This window comes from Neophocaena asiaeorientalis, unplaced genomic scaffold (assembly GCF_003031525.2).
Source record: "Neophocaena asiaeorientalis asiaeorientalis breed wild unplaced genomic scaffold, Neophocaena_asiaeorientalis_V1.1 scaffold333, whole genome shotgun sequence".
Lineage (NCBI taxonomy): Eukaryota > Metazoa > Chordata > Mammalia > Artiodactyla > Phocoenidae > Neophocaena > Neophocaena asiaeorientalis.
Window position 1 is genome coordinate 540,607 of NW_020173119.1, and position 22,871 is coordinate 563,477.

General features: G+C 39.0%; 1 protein-coding gene and 1 pseudogene across 2 annotated transcripts in view; both read right to left on the reverse strand.

Moving 5' to 3' along the window:
- HDAC8 (histone deacetylase 8) overlaps positions 1–22,871 on the reverse strand; it is a 162,607-nt gene that overhangs the window by 61,984 nt on the left and 77,752 nt on the right. The gene's annotated exons all lie outside the window — the stretch shown is intronic.
- Positions 21,833–22,189, reverse strand: LOC112399102 (eukaryotic translation initiation factor 1 pseudogene; annotated as a pseudogene).

Here is a 22,871-nt window from a genome sequence, read left to right on the forward strand (position 1 = left end):
AAAAAGACCCAAGAAAATATTTGAAGAGATTATACTCGAAAACTTCCCTAACGTGGGAAAGGAAATAGCCACCCAAATCCAGGAAGCGCAGAGAGTCCCAGGTAGGATAGACCCAAGGAGAAACACGCCGAGACACATAGTAATCAAACTGACAAAAATTAAACACAAAGAAAAATTATTGAAAGTACCATGGGAAAAATGACAAATAACATACAATGGAACTCCCATAAGGTTAACAGCTGATTTCTCAGCAGAAACTAACTCTACAAGCCAGAAGGGAGTGGCATGATATATTTAAAGTAACGAAAGGGAAGAACCTACAACCAAGATTACTCTACCGGGCAAGGATCAGATTCGATGGAGAATTCAAAAGCTTTACAGACACGCAAAGGCTAAGAGAATTCACTATGACCAAACAAGCTCTACAAGAAATGCTAGGAACTTCTCTAAGTGGGAAACACAAGAGAAGAAAAGGACCTACAAAAACAAACCCATAACAATTAAGAAAATGGTAATAGGAACATACATATTGAAGAAAAATAGTACAGATGAACCGGTTTGCAGGGCAGAAATAGAGATACAGATGTAGAGAACGAACATGTGGTCACCAAGGGGGGAATGTGGAAAGGGGGTGGTGGTGGTGGTGGGATGAATTGGGAGATTAGGATTGACATATATACACTAATATGTATAAAATAGATAACTAATAAGAACCTGCTGTATAAAAAAAATAAAGAAAATTCAAAAATTCAAAATAAAACTGATATGAAATACACACACATAACACACTGCTACAGGCTAAATTCAACATGTTTTGAATCCTTAACCTTCAATGTGACAATATGTAGAATAAGGAAATAATTAAGGTTATAGGGGTAAGGCCCTGATCCCATAGGATTAGTGCCCTTATAAGAAGAGACATCAGAGCTTGATCCCATTCTCTCTCTCCCTCCCGCATTCCCCCTCTCTTTTCCTCTCTTTCCTTCTCCCTCTCCCTGTTCCTTTCCCCTCTTTGTGCATGTACTGAGGAAAGGCAATGTGTGGACACAGCAAGAAAGTGGCTGTCTGCAAGCCAGGAAGAAAGTTCTTTCCAGGAACTGACCCTGCTGGACTTTGATCTGGGACAACTAGCCTCCAGAACTGTGAGAAAATAAATTTCTATTGTTTAAGTTACCCAGTCTGTGGGATTTTGTTATAGCAGCCAGAGAAGACTAATACATACATGTGCACATCTTGGTTTTCCCTTGCTTAAGACACTTCAACAGCTGCCCATTACTTGGTGCTCTTAAGTCTTTGCCATGGCCTACAAGGTCCTATAATAACCAGTTCCATGACTATCTCTCCAACTTCACCTACTCTCCCTGGACTTCCCAGCTCTGGCCTTACTGCCTCTCATTCAGTTCTTCAAAGAAGCACTGCTCTATTCTCTCCTAGGGCCTTCACACATGGTGTTTCCTCTGCCAGGAAAGCTCTTCTTCCAAGGTCTTGCCTTGTTGCCTCTACTTGGTCTTCAGAGCTCAGCTTTAATCTCATTGCAGCGAATCTGATGCTTCCCAAGATTAGAGAACCTTTTCATGTCATATGCTCTCAACTTCCTCTACTTCTACTTGGTAGCACTCATCTCAGTTGGATTTAAATAATTAATTTGGTAAGTGAGTTTTAAATGTTGTCCCCATAGCTGAAATATAAGCACCTAAAGGCAGGATTCACACCAAGCTTCTTAAGCACTGGATTCCCGAGTGTGTAGCACAGAGTAAGCATGCTACTTGTTGAATGAATGAATGAGTGAATGAGACTATTGCAATAGTACAGGCAGGAGTTGATATGGGTACAAACCATAGCAGTGACACTACAGTGACTAGGATACACCTTGTTTAAAAAAAAGCCTTAATGACTACACTATGCATTAACATTTTGAAATGTTAGTAGTGTTAGTAAAAATTTTAATTAAACAAAGAGAAGTCATGCCCTCATGGTTATAACACTTAGTGCTATAGACTGAACCGTGTCCCTCCCAAATTCATATGTTGAAGTCCTAATCCCCTTGTGTGACTGTACTTGGAGATGGAGTCTTTGGCAGATAATTATGTTTATATGAAGTCATGAAGGTGGAGCCCTCATGATGGGATTAGTGCCCTTATAAGAAGAGACACCAGCGAGCTTACTCTCTCTCCCTCCCGTGTGAGGACACAGAGAGAAGGCAGCCATCTATGAACCAGGAAGAGAGCACTCATCAGAAACCTACCATGCTGGCATCTTGATCTTGGACTTCTAGCCTCTAGACTGTGAGAAAATAATTTCTGTTGTTTAAGCTACCCAGTCTATGGTATTTTGTTATGGCAATCCAAGCTGACTGATAAACTTAATTTTGGCTATAAAACTGGTCCTTATTTATATGCCATCTTAAGCAATTTTTCTCTAATTGTTTGCTGGGTATAGCTTCTGCCTCCCCACTAGGCTATAACTTCCTATAAGTCATAGATCATGTCTTTTAAATCACCAGAAGCACCTACAACCAAGTTGGGCACATGGTGGTAGTCAAAAAATCCTTATAGAAGGACACAACTGCACAAGGAGAGATGCTGAGTGTTCACAGCTAGAAAAGGGCACTGAGACTCTGGAATTAGTGTCAGCTTTGTCACAGATGTCCTAAGTGTCTCTAAACAAATTAGCATATTTCTTCCTTTCTATCCATTTGCTTCTTCAGCTGTGGTATTTCTTCCTTCCCTTATGGAGTTTTGGTGAGACTTAAATATAAGCCAGTATTTTCAGACCCTTTGTAAGGAAGCGGAGAGACTAGGTTTCTGAGTCAGAAAAACTTGGGTTCAAAATCTAGTTTTCTCACTTACTAACATGGATTGGAGCACCAACCTTGTGTGAGGTGCTTCATACACATGGACTCCTTCAGTCTTCACAATCACATTGCATAGTGCGTATGAGAAAACTGAGCTTCTGAGACACTGGGTAAATTACCCAGGTCCCACTGCTAGTTAGAGGATCAGAATCCCAAACTGGCTCAAAATCCCACATTCTTTCTACCATACTACAGGCTCCAAAAGAGGATAAAGGTTAACGTCTAGAAAGAATAACCTCCTACACTGGATTTCATGACTCCATTCATCAGGGACAAAAGTTCTTGCTTTACTTTGGGAAAACAGGAAGCTGCCACCTTAATATTTAAGTAATGTAGTAAGGCCAGTTGGAATCAGATTTTCAAAAGGACTATGACCCCAAAGAGAATACAAGCCATTTCACTAGCCTTAGGGTGCCATGGGGGCAGGGATGTGGTTGTCTTATTTACTTCTGTATTTTTAGAACCCAGCACTGTGCCTGGCTCTAGGAAGCACTCAATGACTATTTGTGGAAAGTATTTACCTAGTGCAATGGAGGGGTTGAAAGAGAGTACATTCTGTGGCCTGGTATTGTGGCTTCTAGAAAGGTGTAGCTATAGAGATTAGGCCTGAAAGAGCCAGTCACATGGCTGCTAAGGCTTGGAACTGAAGTATTTTTCTCATACATTTTAGATTCACAATGAAACAAGATTCCCTGGTGGGAATTTTCCCAAAGACTGGATCCAGACACCCAATAAAAGGGTTACAAGTGTACTTGCATATAATTTGCAAATGGTTTATATCTAACTACATTCTCTGTCATCTATTCCCTGGTGATTTTCAAGGCAAAAATTTATTGCTATCCTAAAGATTATTGCTTTTTTTTTTTTTTTTGCGGTACGCGGGCCTCTCACTGTTGTGGCCTCTCCCGTTGCAGAGCACAGGCTCTGGATGTGCAGGCTCAGCGGCCATGGCTCACGGGCCCAGCCGCTCCGCAGCATGTGGGATCTTCCTGCACCAGGGCACGAACCCGTGTCCCCAGCATCAGCAGGCAGACTCTCAACCACTGCGCCACCAGGGAAGCCCGTATTGCATAATTTATAAAAATAATAAAAATTTATCTTTTCTTAAGCAAAAAAGAATAGACAGTACCACGTTACGCTGTCAAGGCTGTTCAGTGCAGACAAGTCACATCTTTATTACTGCCATATAAATTGTTTGATCAATCATGTTTAGGTTCTGTTATAAAATTTAAAATGTGAGGTGTACCTGTCCATATTAGCTATTATCACTACTGTTTCTAGTATAGCAATCCCCTATGTCATCAACACGAGCACTGCCCCATTCAAAAGGCATTTTGGAGGGATTTCAATTAGATAGAGGCCCTCCAAGTAGAAATCTGTGTTACTGAGGTTTCAAAGCAAGGGCAGTTTTCCCTACCACTCACCAACACAATTAAGGTTCAGTTGCAGAGACATACTTCTCAAGGGTAGAGGAGGCTGAGGTGACAGAGAGCAGAACTATGAACATCCATTCCTAAGTCACAGGCAGAAGTTTTGCTCTGTAAGCTGATTCTTGATAAAGTAATAATTTATAAATGGAAAGAGATATGGGATTTATCATTCAGTAAGCATTTATTGAGGGCCTGCTATGTACAAGATACTACATAAGCATCACAGCTTAATAAGCAGAACTTTTAAATCTATCAGGTCTTTTCTTGTCATTACCTTAAAATATCATGTCCTGTATTTAAAAATGGCAATGTAATCATGAGAAAAAAATCCAAGCTCAACATTAGTACAACTTACATTTGCCCTCTCAAGTGATGATAAAAAGAACTGTCTAATGTGCTTTAACAAGCTTTTGCACATGCTGTTCCCTCTGCTTGGAATTCTCTTTCCCCCTCTCCTGTCTGCCTGGTGAAATCCTACCCATCCTTCAGGATATCAGCTGAAATATCATCTCCTTGGTGAGCTCTTCTGATGTCCTCCTGAGAGAATCATTCCTTTCTCTACACTCACAAAGCTCTTTGCATAGAACTTCTATTCTCATACTCCATTGTAATTTTTTCTTTCTCACACTGTACTCTGAGCTCCATAAGTCAGGGAACACCTCTGATTCATCTTGGTATCCCCAGCACAACGCCTGCATATAGTAGTCAGTAAATGATTGATGAACTTCCCTGACCACTTTGGAAAATAAATCTAGTAACACATTACAGAGAGTGTTACAGAAACCTAACAAGGCTTTGCACATAGTATGTGCTTAATGAAGGTTTGCTGACATTGAACGTGGTACAAATGGCGCTTCTCTTAGGTCAAGGCTATAGACAGCAATTCTTGCTAGCCCCTTTATAGCGCCACACAGCAGGCACAAGCCCTTCACAGACAGACATCCTTGTGATGTTCCAGTCACTGAATGGTACATGTGCCCCAAACCATCACCCCCACTGGCTTGCCAGAGGGCATGAAATGGTCCATTATTAGTTACTTCTTGGGGTTAAGGCATTTGCTACAGAAGTTCCCTGCTGGATTGCTTTCAGACAGAGGAAAAATTCATCAGAAGCCACCTGAAAGATTTTGCACCTCTTAGAAGACCTGTAGATCATTCATGCCCCTCTCCTTCTAATTACAATCTGCAGTCCAGAGAAAATTCAGAACACAGGAAAAGGTCATTAAAGAGTCGAGATCTCACACAGCTTAAATTGTACCTTATAATCACAGTAGACAATCCCTGTCAGCTTAGAGTTACAAATTTTGCTGTTTACAAAGTCCTGTGAGGCACAAATCTAAAGAAGGCAAAAAACCAAGTCAACATTATTAACCTTTTTTGTATCAAAGCACTAAAAATGTCTAAACTTTGGCTTTTAATCATAGTCATTTGCAAAATCCTACTAATTTTTCTCTGGTTGTTGGGGAATAAAACCCTTTTTCTGTTTCTGATGACGGTTGTGTAGAAGGAAACTCACTATAGTTTGCAAATGCTACTTTCATTGGAAATACACCTATCTTGTAGACCTTTAGTATATAATCACCAAATATCAATACTATATATATATTTTTTTTTTGGTCAATACAGGCACAAAATGGTCAATCACTCCTGTGTTACCTAGAAACCAGTTAGGCCAACTCCACATTTTCTGAGCATTCTAGTTAAGAGTAACTGAGGGGACTTCCCTGGCGGTCCAGTGGTTAGGACTCTGTGCTTCCACTGCAGGGGGCACGGGTTCCACCCCTGGTCAGGGAACTAAGATACTGCATGCCACACGGCAAATTTTGAAAATCAGGAGGTTTTGTGACTCATTGATTACTTAGGGAGTTCTTATTCAGCATTGGTAGTTGAATATATTAAGTAGAAGGCCAAAGCTAAACTCTGTTGTATTTAGCTGGAACAAAGACCAGTCTTGCTTTCAAATCTTTGTTAGCACTGTTTGAACAGTAAAATAATCAAAAGCCCAGAGATAAGCCAAGTTTCTCAGCATAATCCTCTTCCACGTCTGTTAGCTTGGGGAGGGATGGGTGAGAGACGGACAATGCCAACACAAATGGAAGTGTACAGTGAAGAAAGAAAAGGAGGGCCAGAACAGTGGGTGAAAAGTTAACTTACTTCACTTAGACCACCATATGAAAACCAGATGTGTCGAAAATGTTGGATGAGAAAAACTGGTGTTACTGATATAGCGTGAACAAACCCTTTGTGCTTTCCTCCCAACACAGTATCATTACAGGGTGCCAGAGGTGTCATTTTATTTCATTTCACATGTAGCACATTCTCAACAAGTTAAACCGTTTCTAATCTTGTGTAATTAGATAGGTCTCGCTACATCCCTCAGTTGAAGGATTTTATAGGCTGCCTTGTTCTGTCTCCTTTTTGTGACAGCTTCTTTGGGGCTGGAAACTAACATTTGCTAACATTTCTTCCCTTCTGGCACCTGTCAGCTGGATGGGCTCTGGGAAAAGGAGGATGGGGAGGGAAGGAATGCAACGTTCCTCCCCCCCCACACCACTGCCCTGGTATTAGAGCCATCTTTGTCTCTACATAGGGATTACTCTGTTCTGGAAAGTGCTGTTAAGTACACACTCAAAATAAACAATGGGCAGATGGGTGAATGGAATGATAAAGTTCTTGTTTTTTAATTTAATTTTATTACAAATTTCAAGTTCCTTTGTTTACTAAATATAGAGTCTGGGTGAGGTTCTAGCCAGAGATGGAAGTCCTTTAATACAGTCCAAGGAGTCACCAGTCCATGAAATGGATGGGCCTTGGCTCTTTGATCTTACCATCTGGTCACTGTGGGCAGAGCCTCCCACTGGAGACAGAGACCACGGCACGACTGCCTTCTCTCCACCTCAAAGCAAAGTTGTGAGGAGTCATCAGATATTTGACATTGGAATCAGAGGCTATACGAACACCAGGGCTTTTACTTCAATGCAGGAGTAATAATAGCATCTTGAAATTGAGAGTTTTTCCTTCAAGAAGCTTTAAAGCTATCTCCCCACCAAAAGCTTTCTTAGGGTCATTCCTTGACCATTCTATGACATCTTTGTGAGGTTGCTGGCTGGCAAATGCTCTCCATGTGTAGACTAGGAAATCCAGAATTAAGGTCTATTTATGCTTCTATGCCTTGGGACTTGTGCATGATTGATTATATGCAGGGCCTGACCTCTCACCACAAAATTCTGTGGTTTTTGTCCAATAATGAGAAAAGACAACTGAAGGAGTGCAGTATACAACAGAATGGGTGAGTGACAGGGCCACCTGACGTCCCCTGGTACTTTACAGTTTATAAATCGCTTTCAGAGTGGTCCTTTCATGGAGAGGCAGTATACACTCCTATTTCACCAAAGCAACTGGACTGCAGAAATAAGAGCCAGGGTGCTGGCACAGTCCTAGAGGCCCTAGATTTCTCACGCTGGGGGTGGGGCAGTGTGTGGGTAAGCACTTCGCCTTCCAGGAATAGTACTGCTCTGAGACTCCTCTGTAGACTGACTGGAACGGAGATTAAGCCCAGGGTTCTCTTTGCATTCCATTTAGCAGTTTGCTCATGCTTTTACTACAGATCAGCCTCAAGAATTCTTCTGCCAGCTGAGAATCTGAAATGTTGCCTTGGCTGTAAAACAGTATCTTATTTATTCACATAAATCCCCTCCCCCTCTTGTCCATGATTATTTTCACCCTAAAATGGAAAGGGGGGCAAATTATGTGAGTGTTTGGGTACTGGACTGCAGCCACCCTTGGCAATCTTCGTTAATCTTTGAGATTCTCACCAGCATTGAGTAAAGAACAGTGACTCACCCAGAGTAACACATAGTCTCTCTTTCCTTTAGAAAAGCAGTTCCTCAAAAGTGCTGCTAAGAAAAACAAAACAAAAAACTACAGTTCAAGGGAAAGAAAAAAGCGCTAAGAGCAAAAGATGGCTTTAAACAAGCCTAGAAGATTTTGAAGGAGGGGAAGGTGATTATCTACAAGGGATGGAAAAGTGGCTTGTACATTTTCAATTTCCTTTTCAGTTCCAAGTTTGAGACCTAAACATCTTTTGTCTAGGGGAAGTTATGACAGGAGGACGTTAGGTCCCCTTAGCCCCAGCTCACTACTTGAAACTTCCCAGTAGCTCGGGGAGGCTTGCTGCTCAGCAGCCCTGGCCAGAGGGGTGGAAGGGAGACAAACAGCAGGAAGGAATAAAAGTAAGAAGCAGCTGGCACAAATGCGGCCGAGCCCTCCCCTCATTCTAGCCAGTTGTATAGACAGCTGTCTCTTTAATTTAACCCTTAGTCCAACCCCCAAATGACAAAGCTCATTTTACTCATACAAGTCTCTTCTGGTAGAGATGGTGGTTGGTTTAAAACCAGGAAAAATGTAGAGGTAAGGGAGGTTAAGTGGGGAAAACTTGACAAAGACGGGAGTTTTTTCCCCCTTCAAAACACGCATGTGGGGAAGAACGCCAAAGGAAGGCTGTGAACGAAGAGACAGAAACCTCTGTTGTCAAAGGCAGTCTGGAGGAGGGAGGACAGGCTTGCACAGGCTTGGGGACAGTTTTGCTTCTACTTCTATTTATATTCTCAAGGCTAATTGTGTAAATGGGAGTTTCTTACTCCAGAATGGCCATTTGTAGCTGCACGTGGGTTTGTTTTTCCACACTATCAGACAGCCAACTCAGCACTACTGTCAGCAGCTCTGATCAATAGAGAGGAGCTTAAGTATTCACCAATCTGGAGACTAGGCATGTAAATGTGCAAACGTTTTCCCCTCAAGTGGCCTTAGAATTGGAATCCTTGGGTGTTCGGGCTGGAAGCAACTTTATAAAGTATGTTCCAGTTAAACCCCGAAGAAGACTGGGGAGGAATTGGAGCCTGGAGAAGGGAAGTGAATTGCCCAGGGTCACACGAGCCATTGAAAGCAGCCTGACCTCTCTCTACTGGTTCCATGTTTCCTGTCCGCTCTCCCACCCCCACCTCCAGAGACCCTCAAATGTATCTGCCTTGGCAAAGTCTGTGTGTTTTCCTCCCGGCTGTTTCAACTGCTATCCCATGACAATGTTGGCAGGCCCGGTGACTGAGCACAGCCTTAATCATGAGAGACGGAGTGCTTATTCCTGTACTCCTGACCCAGCTGGGAAAGGGCCATCCTGCCATTTGCAGCCTACCTTTGGTTCCAAGGCCCGCAGGATGAGGAGACCGGGGAGCCCTGTGCCCCCAAAGGCAACACTGCTGCTGTGAACAGAGGCAACTGCTTAAAAGAGTTTTTTTCTCTTCTGCAGCTTGTAGCCTGAAAGTTTCAGAAGCAGCGGGAGAATCCCCTCCTTCTCCATCCTTCATTTAAAGAAATGATGCAATTGATACATACACAAAATGCTTAATATATATAAATCATATTTGTATGTAATTTCTACCTGAAATATACTTAATATATAAATCATGAAGCATAATAATAGAATCAACACCTGTGAGCCCACCATCTGCCTTAACAGAACATTACCAGCGCCACTGTGGCTCCCTGCAGGCTCCTCTGCAGCCCACCACCCTGCCTTTCTCCCAGAGGTACCCACAATCATGAACTTAAGTCACTCCCTTGCATTTCTTCATCGTCTTCCTACATATACGGGTATCCCTAAGCAACAAACTCTTTAGTTTTGCTTGGTTTCAAACTGTAAATATTGCTATCATGCTAAATTTTTTTGCAATTTGTTTTTACTCAGAATCGTGCCTGAGAACCTCTCCCACGGTTATCTGCAGTGGTGTTTTATTCCTTTTCATTGCTGCCTAGTATTTCACCATTAAGTCTACTACGAGAGACACACTACTGTTGATGAACATCTGTTGTTTCTAGTTTTTTTTTTTTTCCTATTCTAAACATTGCTATAAACTTTCTTTACAGTACACTTGCCCAAGTTTCTCTAAGGTCTGTTTCTAGGAGTGGAATCAGTCAGTTGTAAAGTACACACATGTTCAAATTTGTTAGATAATGCCAAATTGTTTCCCGAATCGGTCTTTCAATACACACTCCCACCAGAAGTGTAAGTGTTCCACATCCTCACTAACACTTAGGATTATTTAACTTACATCATTTTTTTACAATCTGGTGGATTAAAATGGAATTTCATGATGTTCTTTTCTGGTCATTCCTTGTTTTTTTTTCTATTGAAGTATAGTTGACTTACAGCTATACTTACAAGTATAGTTGACTAACAATTGTGTTAATTCCTTGTGGTTTTATTTTGCATTTCCCTGATTACTAATGAGGTTGAGCACCTTTTCACGTCTCTTGGCATTCAGATATCCTCCTCTGTGAAAGACTTGTTTATATCTTTTGCTCATTTTTCTCCCAGATTTTCTTTCTTATGTGTTGGTATATGAAATTTGTATATTTCAAATGCTAATACATTGTCAGTTATATGAGCACTAAATATGGTGTTCCACTTTGTGCCTTTTCACTTTCTGGGGCTTTTTGGTGAAAAGAGGCACTTCATTTTAATGTCACTGAATTTATTACTTTCTCCCTTTATGGTTGGTGCTTTTTGTATTTCTTTAAAGAAATTCTCCCCTATCCCAATATCACAGAAAATTTCTCTTATCATGTTTCTTTGTGACCAAGAGTTTACTGGCATTTGGGGCAGGGCACTTATTCTTTATGTGGGGCTGGCTCTTACATTGCAGGACACTTTAGCATCCCTGGACCCTGGGTACCAAATGCCTTTAGCACTATTCCTGTCATTATAACAATCCCAAACACTCCCATACATTTTCAAATGTTCCCTGGGTGGAGGTACTACCAGTTGAGAACCTCTGAATTATATTTTCTTCTAAAACTTTAAAGTATTTAGTATACCCAGAATTGATTTTTGTGTTGATGGGAATCTAATTTTATTACTTCTTTATGGCTAACCAATTTTCCCAACACTAGTTATTATAGAATTAATCATTTCCCCCACTGATCTGCAATGCTACCTGTCATACATCAAATTTTCAAACAGGTATAAGTCTATTTTTGAGTTTTTTATTCTGTTCCATTGGCCTATTTGTCAAACCTCTTTACTTACACTCTTAAGTACTATAGCTGTATGATAAGTCTTAATATCTGATAGAGTAAGTTTTTCTACCTTGTTCTTCAAGAATGCCTTGGCTTTTCTTTGCACTCCCATATAAATTGTAGAACCAACTTGTCACATTCCATGAAAAACCCTATTGGGATTTTGATTGGAATTATACTATGATTGATTCAGGGAAAAGGATATCTTTACAATATTGAGTAGCCCTACTGGTACAGAACATGGCTCTCTATTTCAATAAAGTTTTATAATTTCCTCCATAGAGGATCTCTGACACATCCTTTGTTAGATTTTCTACATAGATACCTTATATTTTTATTGCTACAGTATCTTTTTAAAAATTGCAGTTTTGATTCTTGTTGTTGGTTTATAGAAATGACTTATCTCCTTATATTCTCTCTTAAATGTATTCCAATCAGACTTTTTCACTTAGTTACATCAAAATTGTTCCTGGCAAGGTCACTCACGACTACACAGCTACTAAGTCCAATGGTCACATCTCAGTCCTCATCTCATTTGATTTCTCAGCAGCATATGACATAGTTGGTCACTCCCTCCTCCTCAAAACACTTCTTCACTTGGCTTCCAGGACAGCACACACTTTTGATTTTCCTCTTACCTCACTGGTTATTCCCTCTCAGTCTTCTTCGCTGGTTCTTCCTCATTTCCCCAATATTTTAATGTTGGACTGTTCCAGGGGCCAGTCCTTAGACCTCTTCTCTTCTCTAGCTATCTACACTCCCTTGGTGATCACATCAATTCTCATGGTTTTAAATTCTATCCATATGCTAACACCCTATTTTGCAATGCTAGTTCAACTCACTCTCTGGAGCTATCATGCGTGTGTGTGTGTGTGTGTGTGTGTGTGTGTAAGGAAGGAATATATATATTCCTTCCTCCTGCTTGACATCTCCAACTCAACATGTCCAAACTGAACTCTTACTACCCGAAACTGAGCTTCCCACAGTCTCTCTCTCAGTTGCTCACTCCATCATTCCAGTTGCTCAGAGCAAAATCTTTGAGCCCTTGCTTTCTCTCACAGCACTCACAATATGTTAGAAAATCCTCCTCTACCTTCAAAATATATACAGATTCTTATCACTCCGCACAATCTACACTGATATCACACTAGTTCAAACCACCATTATCTCTTTAAGAAACAGCCTTATTGAGATGTAATCTACATACCATACAATTTAACTATTCATAGTATATAATTCAATATATTTTAGTGTATTCATGAGTGGTGTGACCATCACTACAATCTACTTTTATAATATTTTTGTTCCCCCTAAAAGAAACCAGTACTCATTAGCAGTCATTCTCCATCCCCTCACCTCATGTTGCCCTAGGCAACCACTAATCTACTTTTTGTCTCTATACATTTGCCTATTCTGGACATTTCATATGAATGGAATCATAGAATTTGTGGTCTTCAGGTACTTCATTCCTCTTTATTGACAAATAATATTCCATTGTACGACTGTACAACATTTTACTTATATATTGATCAGTTGATGGACATCTGGGTTGTCTCTACTTTTTGGGCCAATATGAACAATGCTATGAACATTTGTGTCCAAGTTTTTGTGTGGACATATGTTTTCATTGGGTGTACAGGAGTGGAATTGCTGAGTCATAATGTAACTCTATGTTTTAGCTTTTGAAGAACTACCAGCCTGTCTTCCAAAACAGCTGTACCATTTTACATTCCCACTAGTAGGTAGTGTGTGAGGGTTCCATTTCTCCACATCTTGTCACCACTTATTGTTATCTGTCATTTTGATTCTAGCCATCCTAGTGAGTCGGAAATTGTTATCTCATTGTGTTTTTGATTTACATTTCCATGATGACTAATATTGTTGGACATCTTTTCACGTCCTTGTTGGTTATTTGTATATCTTCTTTGGAGAAATGTTTATTCAGATCCTCTGCCTATTTTTAAATTGTTATTTGTCTTTTATTATTGAGTTGTAAGAGTTCTTTATATATTCTAGATACAAGTCCCATATCAGATATATGATTTGCAAATATTTTCTCTACTTCTATGAGCTGTCTTTCCACTTACTTGAAGATATCGCTGTAACAGAAAGGAATTTCAATGAATTCCAAGGTATGTATTTAATTTTGATGAAGTCCATTTTATCTATTTTTTTCCTTTTGTTGCTTACGTTCTTGGTGTTGTACCTAAGGAACCATTGCCTAATACAAGGTCATGAAGATTTACACCAACGTTTTCTATGAGTTTTATAGTTTCAGCACTACATTTACATCTTTGATGTGTTTTAAGTTTTTTATACATGTTGTTAGGTAGAGGCCCAACTTCATTCTTTTGCATGTAGACAACCATTTCTGAAAAGACTATTCTTTCCCCCACTGAATTTTCTTGGCACCCTTGCCAAAAATCAATTGACCATAAATATGAGGGTTTATTTCTGGACTCTCAATTCTATTCCATTGACCTATATCTCTACCCTTATGTCAATACCACACTGTTTTGATTAGTTTCGCTTTGTAAAAAGTTTTGAAATCTGAAGTAATTATGACCTCATAAAATTGTTAGGAAATGTTCCCTTATTTTCTATTTTTTGGAAGAGTTTGGAAGGATTGCTTTTGATTCTTCTTTAAACATTTGGTAGAATTTACCAGTGAAGCCATCTGGTCCTGGACCTCTCTTTGGTGGGAAGTTTTTGATTACTAATCCAATCTGTTTAATTGATACAGGTCTATGCAGATTTTCTATTTCTTCTTGAATCTTAAGTTTTGGCAGTTTGTACCTTTATAGGAATTTTCCTATTTCATCTACGTGATATAATTTGCTGGCATAAAATTATTCATAGTATTCCTCTTATAACCCTTTTTCTTAACATAGTTACAAAATTTTTTTCCTGCAGTGAGGACTTTTAAGACCTACTTTCTTAGCAACTTTCAAATATGCAATACAGTGTTATTAATTATAGTCATCATGCTATACTTTACAGCCTCATGACTTATTTTATAACTGGAAATTTGTACTTTTTCACTCTCCTCACCCATTTCATCTATGCCAATCCCCCAGCCCCCTCCTCTGGCAAGCAGCAATTTGTTCTCTGTATCTATGAGCTTGGTTATTTTTTGTTTGTTTTTGTTTTTTAGATTCCACATATGAGATCATGTGATATTTGTCTTTCTATGACTTATTTCACTTAGCACAATGCCCTCCAGGCCCGTCCAGGGTGTCACAAATGGCAAGATTTCCTGCTCTTTATGGTGGAATAGTACTCCATTGTATACACAGTCAGCCCTCTGATTCACTGGGTTCCACATCCACAGATTCAACCAACCATGGACCAAAAATATTAGAAATATTTTTATTCCATAAAGTTCCAAAAAGCAAAACTTGCTGCATGCTAGCAACTATTTACATAGCATTGACACTGTATTAGGTATTACAAGTAATCTAAAAATGATTTAAAGTATACAGGAGGATGTGCGTAGGTTATATGCAAATATTATGCCTTTTTATATAAGGGATTTGAGCATTCATGGATTTTTGTACCTGTGGGGTGTCCTGGAACCAATCCCCTAAGGAGACTGAGGGATGACTGTATATACCACATCTTCATCCACTGATGAACATTTGGGTTGTTTCTATATCTTGGCTATTGTAAATAATGCTGCAGTGAACATGGGGGTGTATATATCTTTCTGAATTAGTGTTTTCATTTTTTTGGTAAATACCCAGAAGTGGAATTGTTGGATCATATGGTAGCTCTATTTTTAATTTCTTGTGGAATCTCCATAATGGCTTTCCATAATGGCTGCACCAATTTACAATCCAACCAACAGTGTACAAGTGTTCCCTTTTCTCTACATCCTCTCCAACATTTGTCGTTTTGGTAATAGCCATTCTAACAGGTGTGAGGTGTTATCTCATTGTGGTTTTGATTTGCATTTCCCTGATGATTAGTGATGTTGGGCAACTTTTCATGTATCTGTTGGCCATCTGTATGTCTTCTTTGAAAAAATGTCTGTTCAGATCCTCTGCCCATTTTTAAATTGGATTTTATTTTTTTGCTATTGAGTTGTAGTATAATCCTTTTTATTTCTGTAAAATTGGTAGTAATGCTTCCACTTTCATTTCTGATTTAAGTTGAGTCTTGCTTCTTTTTTCTTAGTCATTTTAGCTAAAAGTTTGTCAATTTTGTTGACATTTTCAAAAACAAGTTTTGATTTCATTGATTTTCTATTTTTTCTTTTTCACGTATTCCCTCTCTAATCTTTGTTATTTCCTTCCTTATCCTTGCTCTGGATTTAGTTAGCTCTTCTTTCTCAGATTTCATAAGATGAAAGGTTGGGTATTGAGTTGAGATCTTTCTTTTTAACATAGGTGTTTATAGCCACAAATTTCCCTCTGAGCACTGCTTTAGCTACATCTCATACATTTTGGTATGTTGTTTCTTCATTTTCCTTCATCACAAATTATCTTCTATTTTCCTTTGTGGTTTTTTTTTTAAATATAAAATTTTTCTTTTGGCTGCGTTGGGTCTTCATTGCTGCGCATGGGCTTCCTCTAGTTGCGGGAGCGGGGGCTACTCTTCGATGTAGTGCACGGGCTTCTCATTGCGGTGGCTTCTCTTGCTGCAGAGCACAGGCTCTAGGCACATGGGCTTCAGTAGTTGTGGTGCGCAGGCTCAGTAGTTGTGGCTCATGGGCTCTAGAGTACAGGCTCAGTAGTTGTGGTGCATGGGCTTAGTTGCTCTGCAGCATGTGGGATCTTCCTGGACCAGGGATTGAACCTGTGTCCCCTGAATTGGCACATGGATTCTCAACCACTGCGCCACCAGGGAAGTCCCTCCCTTGTGGTTTTTTCTATGACCCACTGGTCATTTTAGGAGTGTGCTTTTTAATTTCCACGTATTTGTGAATTTTCCAAATTTCCCTGTTACTGATTTCTACTTTCATCTCATTGTGGTCAGAAAACATACTTTGTATGATTTCACTTCTTCTACGCTCTATGGCCTAGCCGATGGTCTATTCTGGAGACTGTTCCATGTGCATTTGAGAAGAATGTTTATCCTGTTGTTTTCCAGTGTAGTGTTTCATAGATCTATGTCAGGTCTAGTTTAGGTCAAGTCTTCTATTCCCTTGATCTTCTGCCTAGTTGTTCTATCCATTATGGAAAGTGGGCATTGAATTCTCAAACTATTATTGTTTGTCTATTTCTCTCTTCCACTCTGTCCAGTCTGTCAATTATTGTTTCATGTATTTTGGGACTCTGTTGTTAGGTACATATACATTTACAATTGTGTCTTCCTGATGGATTGACCCTTCTATCATTATGAAATGTCCCTATTCATCTCTAGTAATTTTTTTTTGTTATAAAGTCTCTAATTTTTTTCCTTTTTTTTTTTTTTGGCCACGTCGTGTGGCATGTGGGATCTTAGTTCCTTGACCAGGGATTGAACCCATGCCCCCTGCAGTGGAAGCACGGAGTCCTAACCACTGGACAGCCAGGGAATTCCCTATAAAGTCTATATTTTGATATTAGTTTAGCCACTCCAGCTTTTTAGGGTTGGGTTGTTGTTTGCATGGAATATCATTTTTGATCCTTTTACTTTCAACCTATTTGTGCCTTTGGATGAAAAGTGTGCCTCCTGTAGACAGCATATTGTTGGACCTTGTCTTTTTTAAAAATCCAGTCAGATAATATCTTTCTTTCGATTGGATTGTTTAATTCAGTCACATTTATTGTTATTATTTATATGCTTGGATTTACATCACCATTTTGGTTTTTGTTTTCTATATGTCACATGTCTATATTTGTTATCTTCCTTAGTATTAGGTGGATATTTTCTCATGTAACATTTTAATTCCTTTCATGAATTTTAAAATTATTTATTTTTGAGTTATTTTCATTGTGGTTTTTCTAGGGCTTATAATATACATCTTATTAGAATCTACTTCAGATTTATACTGACTTAGTTCTAGTGAAATACAGACATTTTATATAGCTTCATTGCCTCCCCCTTTTTGATATTATTGTCATACATACATATATATTTATATATGTAATAAATCCAACAATATATGGCTGTAATTATTACTTTATATAATTTTATGTCTTTTAAAAAGGCTGATAGGAGTTCCCTGATGGTCTAGTGGCTAGGATTTGGCCCTTACACTGCAGAGGCCCAGATTTGATCCCTGGTCAGGGAACCATCCCTCATGCTTCACAGTGCAGCCAAAATACAATAAATAAATAAATGAATAAATAAATAAATAAAGACTGAGAGAAGAGAATAAATATATATTTATAGTGTTCACTAACATTCTTACTCTTCTGGTTCTTTCCATTTCTTTCTGTGGATTGGAATTACCATTATTGTCATTTCCTTATTTCAGTACAGCTTTCTTCCCATTCCCTTCCGTTGTGCTGTTATTGTCAAATATGTTATGTTTCTATATATTATAGTCCCAATAATACAATCATATTCATATTGCTTTATGTAATTGATTTTTAAATCAGTCAAGAGGGGAAAGGGGAAGAAATATGCAATTACACTGTCTTTTCTAATTACCCACATAATTACCTTCATAAGCATTCCTTGTTTTTCATGTGCATTCAAATTATTGTCTGACATCATGTGCTTCCAGCCTGAAGAACCTCACTTAGTATTTCTTTTAAGAAAGGTATCTGGGCTTCCCTGGTGGCGCAGTGGTTGAGCATCTGCCTGCCAATGCAGGGGACACGGGTTCGAGCCCTGGTCTGGGAAGATCCTACATGCCATGGAGCAACTGGGACCGTGAGCCACAACTACTGAGCCTGCACATCTGGAGCCTGTGCTCCTCAACAAGAGAGGCCGCGATAGTGAGAGGCCCGTGCACAGCGATGAAGAGTGGCTCCTGCTTGCCACAACTAGAGAAAGCCCTCGCACAGAAACAAAGACCCAACACAGCCAAAAAAATAAAAATATACATAAAAAAAGGTATCCTATTCCCGTCTTACCCCTAGGTTCTTCATGACCTTTTTTCCCCCTTAGATTCCATATATATGTGTTAGCATACAGTATTTGTTCTTCTCTTTCTGAAAAAAAAGGAGGGAGATGCAAGAGGGAAGACATATGGGAACATATGTATATGTATAACTGAGTCACTTTGTTATAAAGCAGAAACTAACACACCATTGTAAAGCAATTATATTCCAATAAAGATGTTAAAAAAAAATAAATAATACACTAAGTCAAAAAAAAAAAAAGGTATCCTAGCAATGAATTCTCTGGGTTTTTTTTTCCATCTGCGAATGCCTTTAATTCACCTTCATTTTTGCCAGATATATGATTCTTGGTGTTTTTTTTTTTAACTGTCAGTAGTTTGACTATATCATCCTTCTTGACTTCATTGCTTCTGATGGGAAGTCAGCTGTTAATCTTATGGGGGTTCCCCTGTATGTGATGTGTTTTTTTTCTCTTCCTGCTTTCAAGATTTTCTTTTTGTTTTTCAACATTTTACTATGATGATACTGGGTATGATCTCTTTGGGTTTACTTAGAATTAATTGAGTTTCTTGGGTGTGTAAAGTTTTTTTTTTATCAAATTTGAGAAATTTTGGAATTCCCTGGTGGTCCAGTGTTTAGGACTCTGTGGTTTCACTACTGGGGCCCAGGTTTGAGCCTTGGTCAGGGAACTAAGATCCTCTGAGCTGTGCAGGCAGTGTGGCCAAAATAAGGAAAAAAAAAAGGAGAAAATAAGAAATTTGAAGAGTTTTCAGCAATTTTTTTGAATATCTGTTTCTGTCCTTTTAATGCTCTCCTCTCTTTTTAGTACTCCAATGATGCATATATTGATGCACTTATTTATATCCCACATTTCACTGAGGCTCTGTTCATCTTCAGTTTTCCTCTCTGTTCTTCAGATTGCATAATATCTATTGTTATATCCTCAAGTGGACTGATTCTTTCTTCTGCCAACTCAAATCTACTGTAGAGCCCCCTCTAGCAAATTTTTCATTTGTTACTATACTTTTCAACTCCAGAATATACATTTGGTTCTTTTTTATAATTTCCATTTCTTTCCTTTTTTTAAAAAATAAATTTATTTATTATATTTTTGGCTGCATTGGGTCTTTGTTACTGTGTGTGGGCTTTCTCTAGCTGCAGTGAGCAGGGGCCACTCTTTGTTGTGGTGCATGGGCTTCTCATTGTGGTGGCTTTTCTTGTTGCAGAGCACAGGCTCTAGGTGCACAGGCTTCAGTAGTTGTGGCTCATGGGTTCTAGAGCGCAGGGTCAGTAGTTGTGGCGCATGGGCTTAGTTGCTCCGTGGCATGTGGGATCTTCCTGGATCAGGGCTTGAACCCGTGTCCCCTGCATTGGCAGGCAGATTCTTAACCACTGTGCCACCAGGGAAGCCCTAATTTCGATTTCTTTATTGATAATTTATATTTATTGAGACATTGCCATCACACATTCCTACTTCTTTTAAGCAACCTTTAGTTCTTTGAGCATACTTACAACAATTGTTTTGAAATCTCTGTCTGCTACATCCTCCACTTGAGCCTCTTTAAAGAGAGTATTTTTATTGCTTTTCTTTTCTTTTTTTTCCTTCTGTGTATGGGTCATATTTTCCTGTTTTTTGGAGGAGGGGCAGGAAAAAATTATTTTTCTCATAATTTTTTTGTTGAAATCTGAACATTGTAGACAATATATGGTAGGAACTATGGGATACTGATTCCCCACCCCACCCCAGGCTGGTGGCTTTTAATTTCTTGGTTATTTGTTTGATAACTTGAATGAAAATTGTAAAGTTTATCCTCTCTATAATATAAAGCTTGATGTCCCTGCTCTGATTTTTTCCCCTTGTTTTAAATTTCTTTGCTTGACTACCTAGGGGTTACTCCTGGGTTGGCACAAGCCATTTATTGTCAAGGTTGTGCTTAAGCCTCCCAAGTCAGTTAGATTTTTAACCTTTATCATTGGATATCTTTGTGGTTTGGAGGCTACTATCACAGTTCAGGGTTTATATTGGGTTGGCCAAAAAGTTTTGCCCAGGTTAGAGTGGGAGCTGGGTGGAGGAAAAGAGATCTGGTTTTCTTGACCATGCCTGCTTGGACTTGAGCTTCTGCAACATGGAGCTGGGAGAGATGAAAAATTCCAGCAGCCTGCCCTTCCCTTGGTGAAATCATAACCCCAGACTGGGTACTGCAGGGGGAAGGAACCTCCATCCTCTTGGCTGCATCTGCCCAGAGTAGTGAGTTTGGGGTAGAGATTCTGCAAAGCAGAGGTGGGGTGGGGGGAGTTGTGATAAGGGAGTGAGTCATGGCTCAAATGCCATAGACTCTTGCTATTCTTGGCTTTGGTGATCTTCTCTACTTTGTTTTATATTTTAATAATTTTTGCTTTTGTGTCTATTATTTCCTTCCTTCTGCTTTCTTTGGATTTATTCTATTGTTTATTATCTAACTTCTTAAGTTGAACCCTTAGCTCATTAACTTTCAGCCTTTCTTCCTTTTTTTTTTGGCTGCACTGAACAGCTTGTGGGATCTCAGTTCCCTGACCAGGGATCGAACATCGGCCATGGCAGTGAAAGCCTGGCCACCACAGAACTCCCTCTTCCTTTTTAACATACTCTCCTAAGGCTATAAACAGCCCTGTAACCACCACTTTAGGTTCAACATATAAGCTCATTTCTAAACATTTTCTAATTTCCATTAAGATTTCTTCTTTGACCTAAAGAGTTATTTAAAAGTGTTTTTAAATTTCCAAAACTGTATTTTAAGAAAAACACTGTATATTTGGATTTATTTATATTGTCTTATTTTATTCCATGAGTTCCATTTTTGCTGTGTTTTTTCCTCTTTTGAATCAATTGATTTTTTCTTGTTCCACTTTGCCACTTCTATTACTTTGGAAGATATTCATTCTTTTTCTCTTCTTTTAGCGGCTATCTTTGAAATTCTAACATGCTTACTTAATTCAATAAAACCTAGAGTTAATTAACATATGTACCCTCTTCTTGAAGGGACCCCTAAAATGTTTTGACTCTAATCCTCAACAACATGAGTTGCTATTGTGAAGCCTTTAAATTCTGTGTTTTTTGTCTTCTTTTAATCCCACAAATTATAAATTACTAATATTACCCACATGTTTAAGTTTTGTTTTCTACTTAAAGTTCTTTTGTACATCTCAGAACTTCTTTTTTGGATAATTTTCCTTATTCAGTGACAAATGTTGGTGGTAAATGCTTTAAATTTTTTTTATATTAAAATGCCTTTATGTTGCCTTTATTCTCTGAAGACAGTTTCACAGTATATATAATTTTTTTTGGCTCTTTTCAGTTTATTGCATGAAGGAGTTACACTAGTCCAAGTTAAAAGCAGACCCCAAATGGTTACATCATACAAGCTGTGAGGTTTTTAAACTTGTGACAAGGGACAGAAGGAAAATTTTGCTCATTGCTAGGAAATCCTCACGTAAGCTTCAGTGAGCCAGAAGCATTTAAAACCTATGAACCTTCAGCTGATTGTCCTTAGCCAGTCCAGTCTCTACGAGGAACTGGCATATGTTCTAGTGCTGGTCACCCTGTAGCTGAATTACTTCTCCATATTCTGGATGCTCAAGTACAGTACCATTGCAGGCAAATTTCTTCTTAAACGCCTTCACTAGTTTCTTTTTATCGTAATCATCAGTGATCCCTTGGACAGTAGTAAGGGTCTTCCTGCTGTTTCTCTGTTGAATTCTTATATGGATATAATCCTCAGTGCCAGCAGGAAGCAGATCATCACCCTTACTTGCATCAGCAAAGGGGTCAAAAGAGTGGAGGTTCTGGATAGTGGACATACGATACCATTCCTTTTCCTCGGTGGAAATGGCCTGCAGAAGGTGGCGGCTGGAAAAGGCGGGTGGGGGGGACAGAGCGTCAGGAAGCGAGGGGGCTTGAGGGGGAAGCTGCTGAGTCCTCAGTGGTGGCTTAGTGAGTGGGCCACAGTATATATAATTTTAAGATGAAAATTATTTTCTCGAAGCACTTTCAACATTATATTCTAATATGGCTTCCAATGTTGCTGTTGAGAAGTCACCTATTGGTCTAATTGTTGTTCTTTTGTATGTGATCAGTCTTTTCCTTGTAGCTTGTTTTAAGATCTTATCTTTGTCTCTGGTGTTCTGCAGTTGACTGTGATGCATGTAGATATTAATTTCTTTTTATTTATCTTGCCTGGAATTTCTTAGTTTTCCCGAACTGCAGATTTTTGTTTTTTCAAAATTCTGGAAACTTTCCAGCTATGGTTTATCTGAATGGTTCTCCCCCTTTTCTATTATTTCTTTGTAGAATTCTAAAGAGATTAATATTGGGCCTTTTTGCTTTATCCTCCATATCTCTTAAGCACTCATATTTTCCACCTCTTTGTACCTCTTTTTTGAATTTTGTGTGATTTTTTTCAGATGTATTTTCCAGTTTCCTAATTTCTCATCAACTGATGCATAAAACTTCATCAAGGTTTTTAATAACAATTATTATATT